The following is a 14,250-nucleotide window of genomic DNA, read 5'->3' as shown; positions in this document are numbered from 1 at the left end:
CCTTGTCAACATCACTCACCAGAATGGTTCATTTTTTTTTCACCAAGGAGAAACCTACACACTGGCAAATTATAATCACCCAGAGTTCATAGTTAACATTATGTTCACTCTGTATTGTACATTCTGTAGGTTTGGAAAAATGTATAATGACATTTATCCAGCATTATGGTATTGTATAGCTTATTTTCTTTTTTTTTAACTTTTAATTTATATTGGAGTATAGTTGATTTACAATGTTGTGTTTAGTTTCAGGTGTACAGCAAAGTGACACAGTTATAAATATATATATATATCCATTCTTGTTCAGATTTTTTTCCCATATAGGTTATTATAGAATATTGAGTAGAGTTCCCTGTGCTATACAGTAGGACCTTGTTGGTTATCTATTTTACTTATAGTAGTATGTATATGTTAATCCCAAACTCCTAATTTATCCCCTCTCCCCACCTTTCCTCTTTAGTAACCATAAGTTTGTTTTCTACATCTGTGAGTCTGTTTCTGTTTTGGAAATAAGTTCATTTGTATCAGATTTGACATATAAGTGATATCATATGATATTTGTCTTTGTCTGACATACTTTACTGAGTATGATAATCTCTAGACCCATCCATGTTGCTGCAAATGACATTATTTCATCATATTTTATGGCTGAGTAGTATTCCATTGTATATATGTACTACATCTTCTTTATCCATTCTTCTGTCAGTGGACATTTATATTGCTTCCATGTCTTGGTTATTATAATCAGTGCTGCAGTGAACATTGGGGTACATGTATCTTTTTGAATTATGGTTTTCTCCAGATATATGCCCAGGAGTGGGATTGTTGGATCATATGCTAGCTCTGTTTTTAGGTTTTTAAGGAACCTCCATACTGTTATCCATAGTGGCTGTACCAATTTACATTCCCACCAACAGTGTAGGAGGGTTCCCTTTTCTCTACACCCTCTCCAGCATTTATTGTTTGTAGACTTTCTGATGGCCATTCTGACTGGTGTGAGGTGATACCTCATTATAGTTTTGATTTGCATTTGTCTAATACTTAGCAATGTTGAGCATCTTTTCATGTGCCCCTTGCCCATCTGTATGTCTTCTTTGGAGAAATGTCTATTTAGATCTTCTGCCCATTTTTTGATTGGGTTGTTTTTTTGTTTTGTTTTGTTTTTTCGATACAGAGCTGCATGAGCTGTTTGTATATTTTGGAGAGTAATCCCTTGTTGGTTGCTTCATTTGCAAATAGTTTCTCCCATTCTGTGGTTCTCTTTTCATTTTATTTATGGTTTCCTTTGCTGTGCACAAGCATTTGAGTTTAATTAGGTCCCATTTGTTTATTTTTGTTTTTATTTCCATTACTCTAGGAGGTGGATCGAAAAAGATATTGCTGCTATGTATGTCAAAGTGTTCTGCCTATGTTTTCCTCCAAGAGGTTTATAGTATCTGGTCTTACATTTAGTTCTTTAATCCACTTTGAGTTTATTTTTGTGTATGGTAGTAAAGAATGTTCTAATTTCATTTTTTCACATGTAGCTGTGCAGTTTTCCCAGCACCACTTATTGAAGAGACTGTCTTTTCCCATTGTATATTCTTGCCTCCTTTGTCGAGGATTAATTGACCATAGGTGTGTGGGTTTATTTCTGGGCTTTCTATCCTGTTCCATTGATCTATATTTCTGCTTTTGTGCCAGTACCATACTGTTTTGATAACTATAACTTTGTAGTATAGTCTGAAGTCAGGGAGCCTGATTACTCCAGCTCCATTTTTCTTTCTCAAGATTGCTTTGGCTATTTGGGGTCTTTGGTGTCTCCATACAAATTTTAAGATTTTTTGTTCCAGTTCTGTGAAGAATGCCATTGGAAATTTGATAAGCATTTCATTGAATCTGTAGATTGCCTTGGGTAGTATAATCATTTTAACAATATTGATTCTTCCAATCCAAGAATATGGTATATCTTTCCATCTGTTTGTGTTGTCTTCAATTACTTTCATCAGCATTTTATAGTTTTCGGCGTACAGGTCTTCTGCCTCCTTATGTAGGTTTATTTCTAGGTATTTTATTCTTTTTGATGTGATGGTAAATGGGATTGTTTCTTGAATTTCTCTTTCTGATCTTTCATTGTTACTGTATAGAAATGCAGCAGATTTCTGTGTATTAATTTTGTATCCTGCAACTTTACTGAATTCATTGATGAGCTCTAGTAGTTTTCTGGTAGCATCTTTAGGATTCTCTATGTATAGTATCATGTCATCTACAGAGAGTGACAGTTTTACTTTTTTTCCAGTTTGGATTCCCTTTATTTCTTTCTCTTCTCTGATTGCTGTGGCTAGGACTTCCAAAACTATGTTGACATCCTTGTCTTGTTCCTGATCTTACAGGAAATGCTTTCAGCTTTCCTTATTTTTTTTTAAATTAATTTTTATTTTATTTTTGGCTGCTTTGGGTCTTCATTGCTGTGTGCGGGCTTTCTCTAGTTGCGGCGAGCAAGGGCTACTCTTCATTGTGGTGCACGGGCTTCTCATTGCAGTGGGTTCTCTTGTTGCGGAGCACGGACTCTAGGTGCGTAGGTTTCAGTAGTTGTGGCACATGGGCTCAGTACTTGTGGCGTGTGGGCTCTAGGGCATGTGGGCTTCAGTAGTTGTAGCGTACGGGCTCAGTAGTTGTGGCTTGTGGGCTCTAGAGTGCAGGCTCAGTAGTTGTGGCGCATGGGCTTAGTTGCTCCGTGGCATATGGAATCTTCCTGGACCGGGGATCGAACCTGTGTCTCCTGCATTGACAGGTGATTCTTAACCACTGTGTCACCAGGGAAGTCCCTGCTTTCAGCTTTTCACCATTGAGTTAGTTAGTTAGCTGTAGGTTTGTCATATATGGCCTTTATTATGTTGAGGTTTGTTCCCTCTGTGCCCACTTTCTGGAGAATTTTTATCATAAATGGGTGTTGAATTTTGTCAGAAGCTTTTTCTGCATCTACTGAGGTGATCATATGGTGTTTATTCTTCAGTTTGTTAATGTGGTGTATCACACTGATTGATTTGTGGATATTGAAAAATCCTTGCATCCCTGGGATAAATCCCATTTGATCATGCTGTGTGATCCTTTTAATGTATTGTTTGGTAGTATTTTGTTGAGGATTTTTGTCTATGTTTATCAGTGATATTGGCCTATAATTATCTTTTTTTCTGTGGTTTCTTTGGTTTTGGTATCAGGATGATGGTGGCCTCATAGAATGAGTTTGGGAGTGTTCCTTCCTTTGCAATTTGTTGGAAGATTTTTAGAAGGATAGGTGTTAACTCTTCTCTAAATGATTGATAGAATTTGCCTTGGAAGCCACCTGGTCCTGGACTTTTGTTTGTTGGGAATTTTTAAATCAGTTTCGATTTCAGTAGCTGTGATTGGTCTGTTCGTATTTTCTGTTTCTTCCTGGTACAGTCATGGGAGTTTGTACCTTTCTAAGAATTTGTCCATTTCTTCTAGGTTGTCTATTTTGTTGGAATATAGTTGCTTGTAGTAATCTCTTATGATCCTTTTTATTTCTGTGGTGTCTGTTGTAACTTATTCTTTTTCATTCCTGATTTTATTGATTTGAGCCCTCTCCCTTTTTTTCTTGAGGAGTCTGGCTACAGATTTATCAACTTTGTTTATCTTTTTAAAGAACCAGCTTTTAGTTTTTCTTTCTTTCTTTCTTTCTTTTCTTTCTTTCTTTCTTTCTTTCTTTCTTTCTTTCTTTCTTTCTTTCTTTCTTTCTTTCTTTCTTTCTTTCTTTCTTTCTTTCTTTCTCTTTCTTTCTCTCTCTCTCTCTCTCTCTCTCTCCCTCCCTCTTTCTTTCTTTCTTTCTTTCTTTCTTCTTTCTTTCTTTCTTTCTTTCTTTCCTTTCTTTCCTTTCTTTCCTCTCTCTCTCTCTCTCTCTATCTCCCTCCCTCCCTCCCTCCCTCCCTTCCTTCCTTTCTTTCTTTCTTTCTTTATGGCTGTGTTGGGTCTTCGTTTCTGTGCGAGGGCTTTCTCCAGTTGCGGCAAGTGGGGGCCACTCTTCGTCGCGGTGCGCGGGCCTCTCATTATCGCGGCCTCTCTTGTTGCAGAGCACAGGCTCCAGACATGCAGGCTCAGTAATTGTGGCTCATGGGCCCAGTTGCTCCACGGCATGTGGGATCCTCCCAGACCAGGGCTCGAACCCGCATCCCCCGCACTGGCAGGCAGATTCTCAACCACTGCACCACCAGGGAAGCCCCAGCTTTTAGTTTAATTGATCTTTTCTATTTTTTCTTCATGTCTATTTCATTTATTTCTGCTCTGATCTTTATGATTCCTTTCCTTCTACTAACTTTGGGTTTTGTTTGTTCTTCTTTCTCTAATTGCTTTAGGTGTAAGGTTAGGTTGTTTATTTGAGATTTTTCTTGTTTCCTGAGGTGAGATTGTATTGCTATAAACCTCCCTCTTAGAACTGCTTTTGCTGCATCCCATAGATTTTGGATCATTGTGTTTTCATTGTTATTTGTCTACAGATATTTTTTGATTTCCTCTTTGATTTTTTCAGTGATCCGTTGGTTGTTTCGTAGCATGTTGTTTAGCCTGCACATGTTTGTGTTTCTTACAGTTTTTTTCTTGTGATTGATTTCATTTTTAAAAATTGAAGTATAATTGATTTACAGTGTTTTGTTCATTACTGCTGCACAGCAAAGTGACTCAGGTAGACAAATATACATTCTCTTTCATATTCTTTTCCATTATGGTTTATCACAGGATATTGAATATAGTTCATGGTGCTATACAGTAGGACCTTGTTGTTTATCCATTCCATATATACCAGTTTGCATCTGCTAATCCCAAACTCAATCCATCCCTCTCTCACCACCCTCCTTCTTGGTAACCACCAGTCTATTCTCTATGTCCGTGATTCTGTTTCTGTTCCATACATAGGTTAATTTGTGTCATATTTTAGATTTCTGACTTATTTCACTTAGCATGATAATCTGTAGTTACATCCATGTTACTGCAAATGTCATTATTTTGTTCTTTTTTATGGCTGAGTGGTATTCCTTTGTATGTATGTACCACATCTTCTTATTCCATTCATCTATCGATGGACATTTAGGTTTTTTCCTAAAAACCTAAAACCTAGGTTTTGGGTATTGTGAATAGTGCTGCTGTGAACATAGGGGTGCATTTATCTTTTTGAATTATAGTTTTGTCTGTATATATGTCCAGGAGTGGGATTGCTGGATTATATAATTGTAACTCTATTTTTAGTTTTCTGAGGAACTTCCATACTGTTCTCCACAGTGGCTGTATCAATTTATATTCCAACAGTGCAAGAGGGTTCTCTTTTTTCCACAGACTCTCCAGCATTTATTGTTTGTAGACTTTTTGATGGCCATTCTGACTGGCATGAGGTGGTACCTCATTGTAGTTTTGATTTGCGTTTCTCTAATAATTAGCAATGTTTAGCATCTTTTGATGTGCCTATTGGCCATATGTTTGTCTTCTTTGGAGAAATGTCTCTTTTTATCTTCTGCCCACTTTTCAATTGAGTTGTTTGTCTTTTTGTTGTTGAGTTTTATGAGCGATTTGTGTATCTTGGAAATTAAGCCCTTGTCAGTCGCATCATTTGCAAATATTTTCTCCCATTCTGCAGGTTGTATTTTCATTTTGTTTATCATTTTCTTTGCTGTGCAAAAGCTTGCAAGTTTGATTAGGTCTCATTTGTTTATTTTTGTTTTTATTTCTATTGTCTTGGGAGACTGATGTAAGAAATCGTAACATACGATTTATGTTAGACATTGTTTGCCTTTGTTCTATTCTAGGAGTTTTATGGTGTTATGTGTTATGCTTAAGTCTTTTAAGCCATTTTGAGTTTATTTTTGTATATGGTGAGAGGGTGTCTTCTAACTTCATTGATTTACACATGGCTGTCCAATTTTCGCAACACCACTTGCTAAAGAGACTGTCTTTTTCCCATTGTGTATTCTTGCCTCCTTTGTCGAAGATTAATTGACCGTAGGTGTGTGGGTTTATTTCTGGGCTCTCTGTTGTGTTCCATCGATCCATATGTCTATTTTTTATTCTAGTTCCATGCCATTTTGATTACTGTAGCTTTGTAGTATTGTCTGAAGTCTGGGATGGTTATTCCTCCTGCTTTGTTCTTTTTCTTTAGGATTGCTTTGGCAATTCTGGGTCTTTTATGGTTCCGTATGAATTTTAGGATTATTTTTTCTAGTTTTGTAAGTACGTCATGGGTAATTTAATAGAGATCGCATTAAATCTGTAGTTTGCTTTGGGTAGTATGGCTATTTTAACAATATTAATTCTTCCAATCCAAGAGCATGGGATATCTTTCCATTTCATTGAATCATCTTCAGTTTCCTCTATTAATGTTTTATAGTTCTCAGCATATAAGTCTTTCACCTCCTTGGTAAGGTTTATTGCTAAGTATTTTATTTTGGGGGTTGCTATTTTAAAAGTTACTGTCTTTTTACATTCCCTGTCTGATAGTTCATTTTCGGTGTAAAGAAATGCAACTGATTTATGTATATTCATCTTGTATCCTGCTGCCTTGCTGAATTCGGTCATTTATCAGTCCTAGTAGTTTTTGTGTGGAGTCTTTAGGGTTTTCTACGTATAGTATCATATCATTTGAAATAATGACAATTTATCCCTTTCCTTCCAATTTGGATACCTTTTATTTGTTTTTCTTGTCTGAGTGCTGTCACTAGGACTTCTAATAATACTATGTTGAATAGAAGATGTGAGAGTGGACATTTTTGTCTTGTTACAGATTTTAGTGGGAAGGCTTTCAACTTTTCACCATTGAGTATTATATTGGCTGTGGGTTTGTCATAAACAGCTTTTACCATTTTGTGATATGTTCTCTCTATACCCACTTTGGTAAGAGTTTTTATTATGAATTGATGTTGAATTTTGTCAAATGCTTTTTCTGCATCTATTGAGATGATTACATGGTTTTTGTGTTTTATTTATGTGGTTTATCACATTGATTTGCATATGTAGAACCATTCTTATGAACTTGGGATGAATTCCACTTTGTCATGGTGTATGATGTTTTTTATGTGTTGTTGGATTTGGTTTGCTAATATTTTGTTGAGAATTTTTTCCATCTATATTCATCAAAGATATTGGCTTGTAATTTTTTTTTTTTTTTGTAGTGTCTTTATCTGGATTTGGTATCAGGGTGATGGTGACTTCATATACTGTCCTTGGGAGTGTTCCCTCTTCTTCAATTTTTTGGAAGAGTTTGAGAAGAATTGGTATAAATTCTTTTTTGTATGTTTGGTAGAATTTGCCTGTGAAGCCATTTGGTCCTGGACTTTTGTTTGTAGGGAGTTTTTAAATTACATATTCTATTTCACTTTTAGTGATTGGTCTGTTCCAATTATCTATTTCTTCTTGATTCAGTTTCGGTGGGCTGTATGTTTCTAGAAATTTGTCCATTTCTTCTAGGTTGTTGAATTCTTTGGCATATAATTGTTCATAGTATTTCCTTATTATTATTATTATTATTTTTGTATTTCTGCAGTATCAGTTGTTGTGTCTCCTTCCTTTTTTCTTATTTTATTTGGGTTCTGTCTCTTTTCTTCTTGGTGAGCCTGGCCAGAGGTTTGTCAATCTTGTTTATCCTTTCAAAGAACCAGCTATTGTTTTTATTGATTTAAAAAAAATTTATTTACTTGGCTGTGCCATGTCTTAGTTGTGGCACGCAGGATCTTTGTTGCCTCATGTGGGATCTTTAGTTGCGGCATGTGGGATCTTTTAGTTGTGGCATGTGGGATCTTTTACTTGCGACATGTGGAATCTTTAGTTGCAGTGTGCGGGATCCTTTTTAGTTGCGGCATGTGGGATCTTTAGTTGTGGCATGTGAACTCTTAGTTGCGGCATGTGGGATCTAGTTCCCTGACCAGGGATCGAACCCAGGCCCCCTGCATTGGGAGCCCAGAGTCTTAGCCACTGGATCACCAGGGAAGTCCCTTTCTATTTTTTTTTAATCTTTATCTTATTTATTTCCTCTCTGATCTTTATTATTTCCTTCCTTCTGTTGACTTAAGGTTTTGTTTGTTCTTCTTTTTCTAGTTCTTTTAATTGGTAGGTTAGGTTGTTTGAGATTTTTCTTGGTTTTTGAGGAAGGCCTGTATTGCTATGAACTTCCCTCTAGGAACTGCTTTTGCTGCATCCCATAGATTTTGTTTGGTTGTGTTTTCATTGTCATTTGTCTGAAGGTATTTTTGAATTTCCTCTTTGATTTCATCATTGACCCATTGGTTGTTTAGTAGCATGTTGTTTAGTCACCATGTAATTTTTTTTTTCATTTCTTTTTCTGTGGTTAATTTCTAGTTTCATGCCACTGTGGTCAGAAAAGATGCTTGAGATAATTTCTATATTCTTAAATTTGTTGAGGGTTGTTTTGTGCCCTAGTATGTGGTCAATCCTAGAGAATGTTCCACGTGCACTTGAAAAGAATGTGTATTCTCGTTTTTTTAGATGTAGTGTCCTGAAAATATCAATTAAGTTTAACTGTCCTATTGTATCATTTAGTATCTCTGTTGCCTTATTGATTCTCTGTGTAGAAGATCTGTCCATTGATGTGAGTGGGGTGTTAAAGTCTCCTAGTATTATTGTATTTCTGTCAGTTTCTCCCTTTATGTCTGTTAGTGTTTGTTTTATGTATTTGGGTGCTCCTATATTAGCATATATGTTGACGAGTGTAAAATCCTCTTCTTGTATTGATCCTTTTATCATTATATGATGTTCTTCTTTATCTTTCTTTATGGCCTTTGTTTTAAAGTCTGTTTTGTCTGAGTATTGCCACCCGCCCCCCCGCTTCTTGTCATTTCTGTTTGCATGAAACATCTTTTTCCATCCCCTCTCTTTCAGTATATGTGTGTCCTTTGTCCTAAAGTAGCTCTCTTATAGGCAACATATTGTAGTCTCTTGCTTTTTTATCCAACCTTCCACTCTGTGTCTTTTGATTGGAGCATTCAGTCCATTGATATTTAAGGTAATTATTTATAGATATGCATTTGTTGTCATTTTAAACCATGTTTTCCCATTGATTTTATGTTTCCTCTCTGTCCCTTTCTTTTTCTTTTGGTTTCTCCTTTTCTGGTTTGATGATTTTCTTTTGTATTATACTTTCGTTCTCTTTTTTTTGTTTTTTTGTGAATCTATTGTATGTTTTTGATTTGCAGTTACCCTGTTTTTCAAGTATGTTAACCCCTTCCTGTATCTACTTGCCTTAGACTGGTAGTCAGTCATATAGGCTCAAACACATTCTAGGAAAAAAATTCTACATTTTCTTACTCTCCTCCCCTACATTTTATGATTTTGATATTTTCTTTTACATCTTCATGTATATCTTTTTGCTGTTCATTGTGGTTATCATCACTTTCACAGAATATTTTTGTTTTTTGTTTTTAAATCTGTGTACTGTCTGCTGTCCTGATTGGGTGATTTCCATTTTTCTATCTTCTAGGTCACTTATTCATTCTTTTGAATTATTCATTCTGCTATTCATTGCCTTTAGCTCAGCTTTCATCTCTGCAAATATGTTTTCTAATTTTTCTTGGTTCCTCTCTATAGTTTCTAGTCCCTTTTTACAGTACTCTGCATTTCTGTCAATAGCCTTTCTTAATTCCTTCAGTATTTTTATTATCTCCTTTTTGAAATCAGTGTCTATTAGACTGAAGAGGTCTGCTTCATTGTTCATTCAGGGGAATGCGCTGGGTCATTTAACTGGGAGTGGTTCCTCTGCTTCTTCATGTTACTTATATTTCTCTTACTCCGTAAGTTTAGGAGAAACCGTTATCTACTGTGGTCTTGGAGAGCTCTTTATATGTGGTTTCATCCCTGTGTAGCTTGTGTGGGGTTAATAAATTTGGTGTGAGGGCGGTTTTTAGTATGGATCCCTGTAGCCTCTTTTCTCAGCTTGTGCTGGGCGTTATCCCCTTGATAGGGTGTATGCAGGTGTGGTGGCTGGTGCCCGGTCCTGGGGTTCTCAGCGGTGGTAGTGGCTCAGACTCACCCTCAGGGCATGCGATGGGAGTGGATGCGACTCACAACCACTCCTGGAGTTCGGGTGGGCAGTGGTGGGGTCCATGACCACTCCTTAGGTCTGAGAGGGAGGCAGCAGGGGCTTGCAATCACTCCTGGGGTCTGGGAGGGAGGTGGCGGGAGACCATGACCACTCCTGGGATGTGGGAGAGAAGCAGTGGGAGCTGGTGACTGCTCCTGGTGTTCAGGTGGGCGGCAGTGGAGGCTTGCGACTGCCCCTGGAGCCCGTGCAGGCAGTGTCCTGCCCTCTGCATGTGTGCCCACAGGGAAAACGGCTGCAATCTGGGTCCCACCCCTCCCCTTGTGCACCCCCCAGACAGTGGTGACTGACCTCTATGACGTCCCAGGCTTCCTCCACATACACCCCCAGCCGTGGTTGTACTGGATTCCAGCACCACTCCCACCCCTTTCTGTCTCCACACAGCCATCCCCAGTCCTCTTCCCAGTTCTGATCTCCAAAGCCCGAGTTCCAGCACCCAGCCCTTGTCAGTTCTGGTAGATGTGTGTCACGCTAGGGGGCACAGGGTGGTGCTGACCATCTGTGCAGTTCTCCCTCTGCGCTGGCTGCCTCAAACAGGTTGCTGCGCTCTCCTCAAAGGCTCTGAAGCTCCCCTTCTATCTTGGCTGATCTCCCCGCTGGTGAGGGGGCTTCCCAGGTTGCAGGAACCTTTCCTCTTTCATAGCTCCCTCCCAATGTTGCAGGTCCCATCCCGATTCCTTTCTTGCTTTCTTTTCTTCTTTTTTCCCACCCAGTTACGTGGAGATTTTCTTGCCCTTTCAGCAGTCTGAGGTCTTCTGCCAGCATTCAGTAGACATTCTTTGAGAATTGTTTCACGTGTAGATGTATTTTTGATGTATTTGTGGGAGAGGGTGAACTTCACATCCTGCTACTCCGATATCTTGATCTCTCCCTGTGATCGATTTCTAATCTCATAGAATTGTGGTTGGAAAAGCTGCTTGATATGATTTCAAGTTTCTTAAATTTACCAAGGCTTGCTTTGTGGCCCAGCATGTGGTCAATCCTGGAGAATGTTCCGTGTGCACTTGAGAAGAATGTATATTCTGCTGCTTTTGGATGGAATCCTCTATAAATATCAGTTGAGTTCATCTGGTCTTATGTGTCATTCAAGGCCTGTGTTTCCTTATTGATTTTCTGTCTGGATGATCTGTTCATTGATGAAAGTGGGGGGGTTAAAGTCTCCCACTATTATTGTGTTACTGTTGATTTCTCCTTTTATGGCTGTTAGTATTTGCCTTATATATTGAGGTGCTCCTATGTTGGGTGCACATATATTTATAATTGTTATATCTTCTTGGACTGATCCCTTGATCATTATGTAGTGTCCTTCTTTGTCTCTAGAAATAGTCTTTCTTTCAAAGTCTATTTTGTCTGATACAAGTATTGCTACTCCAGCTTTCTTCTGATTTCCATTTGCATGGAGTACCTTTTTCTGTCCCCTCGTTTTCAGTCTGTATGTGTCCCTAGATCTGAAGTGTGAGTCTCTTGTAGATAGCGTATATATGGGACTTGATTTTGTATCCATTCGGCCAGTCTGTGTCTTTTGGTTGAAGCATTTAATCCATTTACATTTAAGGTAATTATCAGTATGTATGTTCTTATTGCCATTTTGTTAATTGTTTTAAATAAATTTACTTATTTTATTTTTATTTATTTTGGGCTGTGTTGGGTCTTCGTTGCTGCGTGCAGGCTTTCTCTAGTTGCAGCCAGTGGGGGCTACTCTTCATTGCAGTGCGCGGGCTTCTCATTGCGGTGGATTCTCTTGTTGCGGAGCACAGGCTCTAGAGCACAGGTTCAGTAGTTGTGGCGCGTGGGCTTAGTTGCTCCGCGGCATGTGGGATTTTCCTGGACCAGGGCTCAAACCTGTGTCCCCTGCACTGGCAGGCAGATTCTTAACCACTGCGCCACCAGGGAAGCCCTTGTCAATTGTTTTGAATTTGTTTTTGTAGGTCTTTTTCCTTCCCTTCCTCTTTGTTCTCTTTTCTTGTGATTTGATGACTATCTTCAGTGTTGAGTTTGGATTCCTTTTTCTTTTTTGTGTATGTATCTAGTGTAGATTTTTGGTTTGCAGTTACCATGGGGTTTTGATATAATAGTCTGTATATATATATATACAAGATTTTTTTAAGTTTCTGGTTTCTTAATTTCCAATGCATTTCCAATATCCTGCATTTATACTCTCCTCTTCTCACAATTGCTAGTTTTGATATCATATTTGTGTGTGGATGATTTCCTACCTTTATTGTATGTTTGCCTTTACCAGTGAGCTTTCCCATTCATAATTTTCTTATTTCTAGTTGTGACCTTTTCTTTTCTGCCTAGAGAAGTTCCTTTAGCATTTGTTGTAAAGCTGGTTTGGTGGTGCTGAATTGTCTTAGCTTTTGCTTGTCTGTAAAGCTTTTGATTTCTCTGTCAAATCTGAATGAGAGCCTTGCTGGGTAGAGTATTCTTGGTTGTAGGTTTTTCCCTTTTATCACTTTAAAAATATCATACCACTCCTTTCTGGCCTGCAGAGTTTCTGCTGAAAAATCAGCTGATAACCTTATGGGGATTCCCTTGTATGTTATTTGTTGGTTTCCCCTTGTTGCTTTTAATATTTTCTCTGTCTTTAATTTTTGTCAATTTGATTAATATGTGTCTTGATGTATTCCTCCTTTCCCATGTTAGGGAAGTTTTCAGCTATTAACTCTTCAAATATTTTCTCAGGCCCTTTCTCTCTCTTCTCCTTCTGGGACCCCTTTAACGCAAATGGTGCATTTAATGTTGTTCCAGAGGTTCATCTAGTGTATTTTCACTGCCCTAAAAATCCTCTGCTGTATCTATTCACCCCCCTCTAACTCCTGGCAACCTTTTTACTGTTTCCATAGTTTTGCCTTTTCCAGAATCATACATTTGGAATCATATATTTGGAATCATATAGTATGTAGCCTTTTCAGATTGGCTTCTTTCAGTTAGTAATATGCATTTAAGGTTGCTCCATTTCTTTTTGTGGCTTGATAGCTCATTTCTTTTTGGCACTGAATAATATTCCATTGCCAGGATGTACCACAGTGCTATTTATCCATTAACCTACTGAAGGGACATGTTAGTTGCTTCCAAGTTTTGGCAATTCTAAATAAAGCTTGCATCAACATCCCTGTGCAGGTCTTTGTGTGGATATAAGGTTTCAGCTCCTTTGGGTAAATACCAAAGAGTGTGATTGCTGCATAGGATGGGAAGAGTATGTTTAGTTGTGTAAGAAACTGCAAAACTGTCTTCCAAAGTGGCTGTACCATTTTGCATGCCCACCAGCAATGAATGAGAATTCCTGTTGCTCCATATCCTTGCTAGCATTTGGTGTTGTCAGTGTTCTGGATTTTGGCCTTTCTAATAGGTGTGTAGTGGTATCTCATTGTTGTTTTAATTTGTATTTCCCTGATTGACATGATGTTGAGCATCTTTTCATGTGCTTATTTACCATCTGTATATATATATATTTTGTGTGTGTGTGTGTGTGTGTGTGTGTGTGTGAGATGTTTGTTAAAATGTTTGGCTCATTTTTTAATCAGGTTGCTTGTTTTCTTATTGTTGAGTTTTAAGAGTTTTTTATCAGATGTGTGTTTTACAAATATTTTCTCCCAGTCTCTGGTTTGTCTTCTAATTCTCTTGATACTATACTTCACAGAACAGAAATTTTTAATTTCAATGAAATCCAGCTTATCAATTATTTCTCTCATGGATTGTGTCTTTGGGGATGTATCTAAAATGGCATCACCACACTCAAGGTCACTAGGTTTCTCCTGTTATTTTCTAAGAGTTTTATAGTCTTGAATTTTACATTTAGGTCTGTGATCCATTTGGAGTTAATTTTTGTGACAGGTGTAGGGTTTGTGTTCAGATTCATTTTTTTGGTTTTGGATGTATACTTGTTCCAATACCATTTGTTGACCAGACTTTCTCTGCTCCATTATATTGCCTTTGCTCCTTTGTCAGCGATCAGTTGACTATATTTATGGGGGTCTGTTTCTGGGCTCTTTATTCTGTTCTATTGATCTATTCAACTGTTCTTTCACCAGTACCACACTTAGACATCTTTTTTAAAAGTCACAGTGAAAGTAAGCCTTGGTTTTGGCTGTGGTAGGACCTCCAGGCAGTTTCTTGTCTCTGAGCTTCAGCTCCAGGAGGAGGTTGGAGCTGAACTC

General features: G+C 37.9%; 1 protein-coding gene across 2 annotated transcripts in view; it reads left to right on the top strand.

The window, feature by feature from the left end:
* Positions 1–14,250, top strand: part of USP35 (ubiquitin specific peptidase 35) — a 79,977-nt gene that overhangs the window by 58,991 nt on the left and 6,736 nt on the right. The window lies entirely within an intron of this gene.

This window comes from Balaenoptera physalus (assembly GCF_965194825.1).
Source record: "Balaenoptera physalus genome assembly, chromosome: 10".
NCBI classification, from domain to species: Eukaryota; Metazoa; Chordata; class Mammalia; order Artiodactyla; family Balaenopteridae; genus Balaenoptera; species Balaenoptera physalus.
This window is presented reverse-complemented; position numbering and strand designations above follow the sequence as displayed.